At 39.9% G+C, this 7,750-nt stretch overlaps 1 pseudogene; it reads left to right on the top strand.

Annotated features, from left to right (window-relative positions):
• Positions 1-467: 467 nt before the first annotated feature.
• On the top strand, positions 468-1,208 carry LOC124504674 (proline-rich protein 3-like; annotated as a pseudogene).
• The last annotated feature ends 6,542 nt before the right edge of the window (positions 1,209-7,750 follow it).

Raw genomic sequence — 7,750 nt, 5'->3', positions numbered from 1 at the left:
ATGGTGCATCCATTTAACAGAATACTACTCAGATTTTTAAAAATATTTATTAATTTTTGGGATAGCACCAGTAGGGGAGCGACAGAGAGAGGGGGACAGAAGATCCAACGCAGGTTCTGCACAGAGAGGCTCACAGAAGCAAGCCCGATGTGGGGCTTGAACTCACAAATGACAAGATCATGACCTGAGCCAAAGTCAGACACTCAACCGACTGAGCCACCCAGGTGACCCAACTCAGTATTTTTTTTAATGAACTGCTGAAAAATGTAACATCATAATTGAATCCAAAAAACCCTGTGCTGAACAAAAGAACTAATCACAAAAAGGTTCATACCGTATGATTCCATTTTTATGAAATTCGAGAGTCAGTAGCTACTTGGGGACCAGTGTATAAGAACTGACAGCAACCCAGCATGCCCCTTCCTCACTGCCCTCCAAATCCTGCCGCGGCCATTGCTGCAACCACGATGCCGGAACGAAAGAAGCAGAGTCAGTAGCAGCTGCCGCCACCACAGCAGCCCCCGCAGCCAGAGCAGGAAGAGACTAGAGTCGAGGAGGGTGGGAGCGCCATAGGACCACCCAGGCTTCTGGGTGCCCCCCCATGGCCAAATGGAAAGCCGGGTGACCCAAGTCAGTCCCAAACTGGAATCCTCCCACATGTCCACCATCAGTAGAATAGATAAATAAGTTGTTGGGTGTGCGTGCAATGGGAGACTACACTGCAAGAAAATGAATGAACTCCTGCTATAGGCAACCTGGATTAAATCTCACAAACACGATGTTGAGTGAAAGGAGCCAGACAGGAAAGAATGCAGATTCTCTTCACAGAAGTCCTCCAGGATCAAGGGGACCAATGATTTCACCACTAGTGAGTCTCAAACCTCCTCCCTGGGGCAGAGGCCCAATTCGGGGGGCCTAGGCCCCAGATGTGGCCCATATGGTCGTGGTTGGTGGGGGGCCAATACTGAACCTCCTTTTCCTGGACCACGCCGTGGGGGTCCTTCCAGGGGAGGCTTTCACAAAGTGCAGAGAAAAATCCTCAAAAGCTCATAAGTTGGTCTCTATCTGCCCACCCAAGGATGGCCCCCAAGTTATGGAAGACAAATCCAACCACCCTGTCTGCCGACACTTTGCAAAAAAAGGGCCACTGTCGATATGAGGACCTCTGTGCCTTCGACCACGCAGGCATCAATGGACCTCCTCTGTGAGACTATGCCTTCCCATCGGGGCTGGAAGGAGCCATCTGGGACCTAGCAGTCATATATTTCCCTGTGGCCCTGTGATGGCTACTGTGAGGCTGTTCCACCCACCACCCTCAATCAGTGACACCCACCCCCATCCATCACCTCCCCATTTGGGGTCCAGAGTTGTGTTTCCTCACTGGTGCCCAGTGTGTGGTCTTTCTTCTGATCCAGCCTCTAGAGACTCGCCTTCAAGACCCCATCTTTGCTCCCTTCAACTGCCTTCTGGATCCTCTTCCCCCTCACCAACTGACTGAACAGGAAACCTCTTTGGTGCTGTTTCTTGTGCATCTGTTCACCCAGTCCCCAGTACTGCCCTTGATTCCTGAGAGCCCTAGGGCAGTTTCCTAGCATTCCCTTCTAGCTGCTTAAGTCCTTTTTAAAATGTAACAACCCTTACCTCCAAAGTTGCCCGTTGTCCTGTGAAACTCACCAGGTTGACCTGGGGTCAAGTATGGATGACTGGTTCAGAGTTACTCCCTGAAAGGACGCTCTCCCTGCTTTTGGATTTTGTAATTTCTGCATCAGTAGCATGATCTCCACCACTCTGGTCTGTGATCACTGTGCTTTGTGAAACTGCCCATCCCCTTGTATGCAGCCTCTCTCAATGTCCGTGGCCTCTTTGTGACGTCCCGACACTACAGTAAGTTTTTCTGCCAAAACAAATGAGACTTGGTGCCCTCTAGACTTTGCATACCTCCCAACATGGGAGAATTGTGAACCTTTCTGCAAGACTGCCTCCCTGGTCTCCCCATCCTGGCGTTGGTTTTTCTGGGTTTGACACAAGTCCATGAGATGTCCTCTAAAGCTTCTGACAAGTAACCTTATCTCCTCTCCAGCCCACGTTAGTTACACTATGTCATTGTGAGGCCACCAGCCCTTTCATCTAAATTCTGTGAATCTCCACCCGGCCTACCTTTGGGTGGAACCTGGGCAGTAGGGTTGCCTTCATCTAACCTTCTTCCCTGCATCCCTGGCACTGGTTGCTTTCTATAAAAATAGCAGTGAACAGGCTCAGTTTTGAACTGGCCCTGAGGAAATGGGTCAGGAGTTGTGTGGGCAAGAGGGAAGGATGAGAGCCGTTGGAAAACTGAGAATTATTTTTTTCTTTTAAACATTTTTTATATTAGTAATAAATGCAGTGGAAACAATAACAAAAAAAAAAAAAAGAACTGACAGCAAAAGGCCATAAGGAAATTTTCTGATGAAAAATTTAAGAAGATGTATTATATATCTGATATATTATATTATAATAGATGTCTTATATTATATTGAAGTTATAAATCCATTAACTGTAAACTTGTACAGACACTGTGGAAAACAGCATAAAGTTTCCCCCCAAAATTACAAATAGAAATACCTTATGATCCAATAATTCCAGTACTGGGTATTGACCCAAAGAAATTAAAACACTAATTTGAAAAGATATATGCTCTCTTATGCTTATTTCAGAATTATTTATAATAATCAAGATAAGGAAGCAACCTAAGTGTCTATTAATAGACAAGTGGATAATGAAGATGTGGTATATATATACAATGGAATATTACTCAGCCTTTAAAAAGGATGAGATCATGCCATTTGTGACAACATGTATGGACCTAGAGACTATTATGCTAAGTGAAATAAGCCAGTCAAAGAAAGGAAAATACCATATCATGTCACTCATATGTGGAATCTTTCAAAAACCAAAAAAATAAAACCCACAAAAAAACAAAGGATTTATTCAAACAGAAAGCAAAATCAGACCTATAAATACAAACAACAAACTTATGGTTACAAAGGGGAAGGGATGGGAGGATGGGCAAAATGGGTGAAAGGGAGTGGAAGATACAGGCTTCCAGTTATAGAATAAATAAGTCATAGGAATAAAAGGCAGAGCATAGGGAATATATAGTCACTGATATTGTAATAGTGCTGTATGGTGACCAATGGCAACTACACTTGTGGGGAGCATAGCATAGTATATAGAAAAGTTGAATCACTATGTTGTACACCTGAAACTAATGTAACATTGTGTGTCAACTGTACTCATTTAAAAAAAAATTTAAGTTGTACATCTTTAAAACTTATTTTTATAAAATCTCATCTGCATGCCAATTTAAAAATAGGGAGAGTTCAGGAATACGTTATGGAAATAGCAACTCATATGAAATCCATTCAGTGAATGATTCATAACAAAGTTATTGAAGCAAACGTGTTGAAGCCAGAGGATACAGATTTCCATGGTATGTCATAAATGTGAACAGTTTTAGAAACGGAAGCCATTAGCATACTGTAGAACCTTTACAAGTATTTAGAATGTAATGGTAAGCAACCTTAAAAATATTTGCACAACACAAAAAGTAATTGGTAACTTAGTTACAAAGTATGAAAAACAAAAATCCAAATTTGATGACTTTTGCTTTGTTGATAAGTGGATACCACTAAAACGGCATAAGAGATATTTACACAAAATAAATAATTGTGATATCTCCTCTCAAGGAAAAGATGATATTGGTTTTTGCCATTTTCCTTCTTACACTGAAACATTCTATACCCTTCTATGCTCTGATAGTCTAAGAGGTGATCACTAAAGAATCTATAACTGGGTTCTTTTGCTGGCTAGCTTCTGGTTGGACATAGACAGTGAGAAAGAAGTGCCAGCAGGGAACAAGAGAGCAGGAGTAAAACAGAGGTAGAGTATTTCTTCCCTGCTTACTCTCTGGTATGGGCCCTGTTTTCTGATAGTATTGATGTCCCAACCCTTGCGGGAGGATCCTCCACCACGCTGCTTCTCTCCCTAGAATACAGTACTACATTATTTCCTCCATTCCCCCTTCAAGCTTAGGGTAGTAATGGTATGTTTGTGGTATCTTTGGGTATCTCAATATCCCTTGGTAGTTTCTTTAATTCTGTCCTGACCTCTATATTAATCATTTCATTAACACTTCTAGAAGCATCTAAGTTTCCTGCCAGGTTGAAAATGTTACAAGAACGTTTTAATACTAAGAAAAAATGAAAGTAATCATCTAACTAAAGTCACAGTAAAAAAATCATTTTTGAAACTGGATGCTTAAACATGCTTCTGTTTGCGTGATCTCGTGGCTAAAAATCACACAAAGTATGATCTTTAATCAAAATGGAATTAAACTAGAAATCCATATCAGAGAGATATCTGAAAAAAACTCAAATATTTGAAAAGTAAACAACATAATTCTAAATGACCCACATTTCCACAGGGAAATACAAGGTACTGAAGTGAAATAAAAATAAAAACACAATACACAAAATTTTGTGGGATGCTACGAAGGCAGTATTTACGTATAAATTTATAGCACCAAATGCCTATACCAGAAAAGAGGTAAAATCTCCAATCAGTAATCTCAGCTCCCAACTTAAAAAAAACACAGAAAAAGAACAAATTAAACCCAAATAAGAGTAAGAAAAGAAATAATGAAGATCAATTATAAACATCCGTCCAGAAAGATCAAAGAAAAGAAAGAAAGAAAGAACACTTATGGAAAACATGCTAGTAAGTTCAACAACTAAGATGATATGAGCAAATTCATTAAAAGACCCAAACTACCACAACTTTGTAAAGAAGAAAAGATAGCTTAAATAGCCATACACTGCTGCTTTTGAAGATGGAAGAAAAGACTAAGAGCCAAAGAATGTAGGTGACCTCTGGAAGCTGGAAAAGGCAAGGAAACGTATTGTCCTCTGGAGTCTCCAGAAGGAACAAATCCTACTAACACATTGATTTTAGGTCAGCAAAACTGATTTTGGACTTACGCCTGCAGAACTGTAACAGAATACGTTTGTGTTGTTTTAAACCATCAAGTTTGCAGTAATTTGTTACAGCAGCCATAGGAAACTAAAAGATGTGGACATTCTAACATTCATTGTAACTATGGTACTATTTTATTTGCTCCATTATCCTTAGTACACATAACAGTGTTTGGCATGTGGAGGAATTTCAGTAATAATTTATTAAACGAATGGATAAATAAATGAATTTGATTAATAATTGTTAAAATGCTGGAGATATAGCAATGAAGAAACAGAGCAAAGGGACTGGATTCTAATAGGTTTAGTCAGCCTAAACTCATCAGGAAATAAGCAACATGAGGCAGAGAGGACATCTCTGGACAGGCTTAGAGACTGGGTAGGATCCATGGCTCAGCCACTAACACATTGTGTGAAACAGGCTGATCACAGCCTACTCCGAGTCCTAGGCTTAGAAAATGGAGGGGTGGGCTAGAAAATCCCTAAGGTAATTTCCCATGAAAGTGGGAATTTTCTAAATGTTGTGTAAAAACTCATCTGCCTACTAACTAACTGGAGCCTGGGCACATTTTTGGCCTTCACTGTCACTGGAACTGGGCAAAACTGGCTACCATTCCCACTATGCTCCACTATGTCTTCTACTTGTATCTTTATCCTCAAACACATATGCAAATCAGGTCTGTGCCCATGTCCTCCACCACACACTTGAGGATTGGGATTTTGTCTTCTTAGTCTTTGAATAACAACATACAGTGCCTGGCATATACCAGATGCTTTAAGAGAGCTTTTGATACACGTTGAATGAATGAACTGAATGAGTGAATCAACGAGTGGATGACAATATTTTCTGTTTCCTCTGGACTGCTATGCCACACTATAAAATAATTTCATTGAAGCTTAATCACATTTTTCCATGGTTGTGTCTGCCATTCTTCATAAATCTCTTAAGGGAATTTCTCTTTTATTCATCATAATCTGCCACAACACCGTAAGATAAGTTCAATAAATGCTTATTTAAAAAATAAAAGTGAATATCCCTCCTTGGCAGAGCCCACCCAGGCTTCCTTGGTGCCTGGGAAGCTAGGATGGTGGTAGGACATATGGGAGTCAGAGAAGAATCTATTTGTCACCAGTATGAAAGCACTGTATTTCAATATTTAATAGCTGATAAGGACATCCCACAGCTTAATAGCTGCATATCATCTCCATATTACTAGGGCACTGGGACCACTAATCCTCTCTTAACATATTTTCCCTGAGTTACTGCATTTTTTTAATGGTTTTGACTGTGATCTATATGCTGATGATACCTTAATCTAAATTTTCAACCCCAGATAGGTTTCTGGAACTCAGGACTTGTGTAACCAGCTTAGTAGGTACTTCCACCCGGATGTTAATGTGGTAGTTAATGGCACTGGTTTTAGAACCAGGCTGTCATAGAACCTTGAACAAGTCACATCTCTGATTCATGTGTAAAAGATGGTACTTATATTACCTCCTAGTGTTGTTATAAGTCTTAAATTAAAAAACACATAAAGTACTTAGAAGAGTGTCTGGAAAATACAAAGCACCATACAATGGTGTTAACCATTATATTAATCTCAAACTCAGTGTATCAAAACTGAATCAGTCATCTTCCTCTAGCCTCAGAGCTGCCCTGTACCTTGTAGTCTCCCATCTCACTAAATTACCCATTTAGGTACACACCTAGGAATCACCTTCAAGACCTATACTTCCATTTCCACACACAATTAAAAAAGAAAAAAAAAGTCTTGCAATTTTAAACCCTTAAATTGATCTTATTCTATACCTTTTTCCTCCTGATAGAGCTCTACCCCTAACCCTCATCATGTTCTACTTATATCAAAACATTATTCTCCTCTCTCCTCTTTCTTCCCCTTTCTTCCTCTCTGTTTCTCTCCTCCTGTTTCCCTCACTCTGTGTATCCCTCCCTTCCTCTACCTCTGTCTCACAATCTTTTTTAATCTCTGTAGTAGGCTAAATAATGACTCTCCCCCAAAGATACCCATCACCAAATGCCTGGAATCTACAAACTTTACCTAATATTGCAAAAGAGACTTTATAGATGTGATTAAGTAGAGGATCTTGGGGTGGAAAGATTAGCCTGAATTATCCAAGAAGGCCCTAAAAGTAATCACAGAATAGGGAAGCAGATGGAAATTTTACTACAAAGGAGGAGAGAGCAATGTGATCACAGAAATAAGTACTGGAATGATGAAGCCACAAGCCAAGGAATGCAACAGAAGCTAGAAGAGTAAGGAATGGATTAGCCCTGGAGCTGGTTCAACCCTGCTAACACCATGATTTTGGCTCCATAAAACTAAGTTTAAACTTCTGACTTCCAGAACTGTAAGGTAATATGTTTCTGCTCCTTTAAACTACTTATTTTATGCTCATTTTTCATAGCAGCAATGGGAAACTAATACAATCTCCATCAAAACTTTCTCCGTCCTCATAAAATACCTTGGAATTACCAATATCTAAAACAAACACATAAACAAAACTTTATTATGTGTACCATTCTTGTGATAGTCCCTTTCCTCTGCTTATATTAAGAGCAAGAAATATTGATCTTTAACTCCACCTCCTCATCTCAAATTTTATTTCTACTCAGTTTTACTTGGCTTTCCCCCCACCCATGGAAATGGCTTTTATCAAGTTCATCTATGACTTTCATCTTAGAATACATAATGATCAACTCTCTACCCTTATCCTCTTGA

The sequence above is a fragment of the Lynx rufus genome, unplaced genomic scaffold (assembly GCF_022079265.1).
Source record: "Lynx rufus isolate CCGP_SWC_20201006 ecotype Redwood Valley unplaced genomic scaffold, mLynRuf1.p SCAF_9, whole genome shotgun sequence".
Lineage (NCBI taxonomy): Eukaryota > Metazoa > Chordata > Mammalia > Carnivora > Felidae > Lynx > Lynx rufus.
The sequence above is the reverse complement of the archived record's forward strand: the minus strand, read 5'-3'. Positions and strand labels throughout refer to the sequence as shown.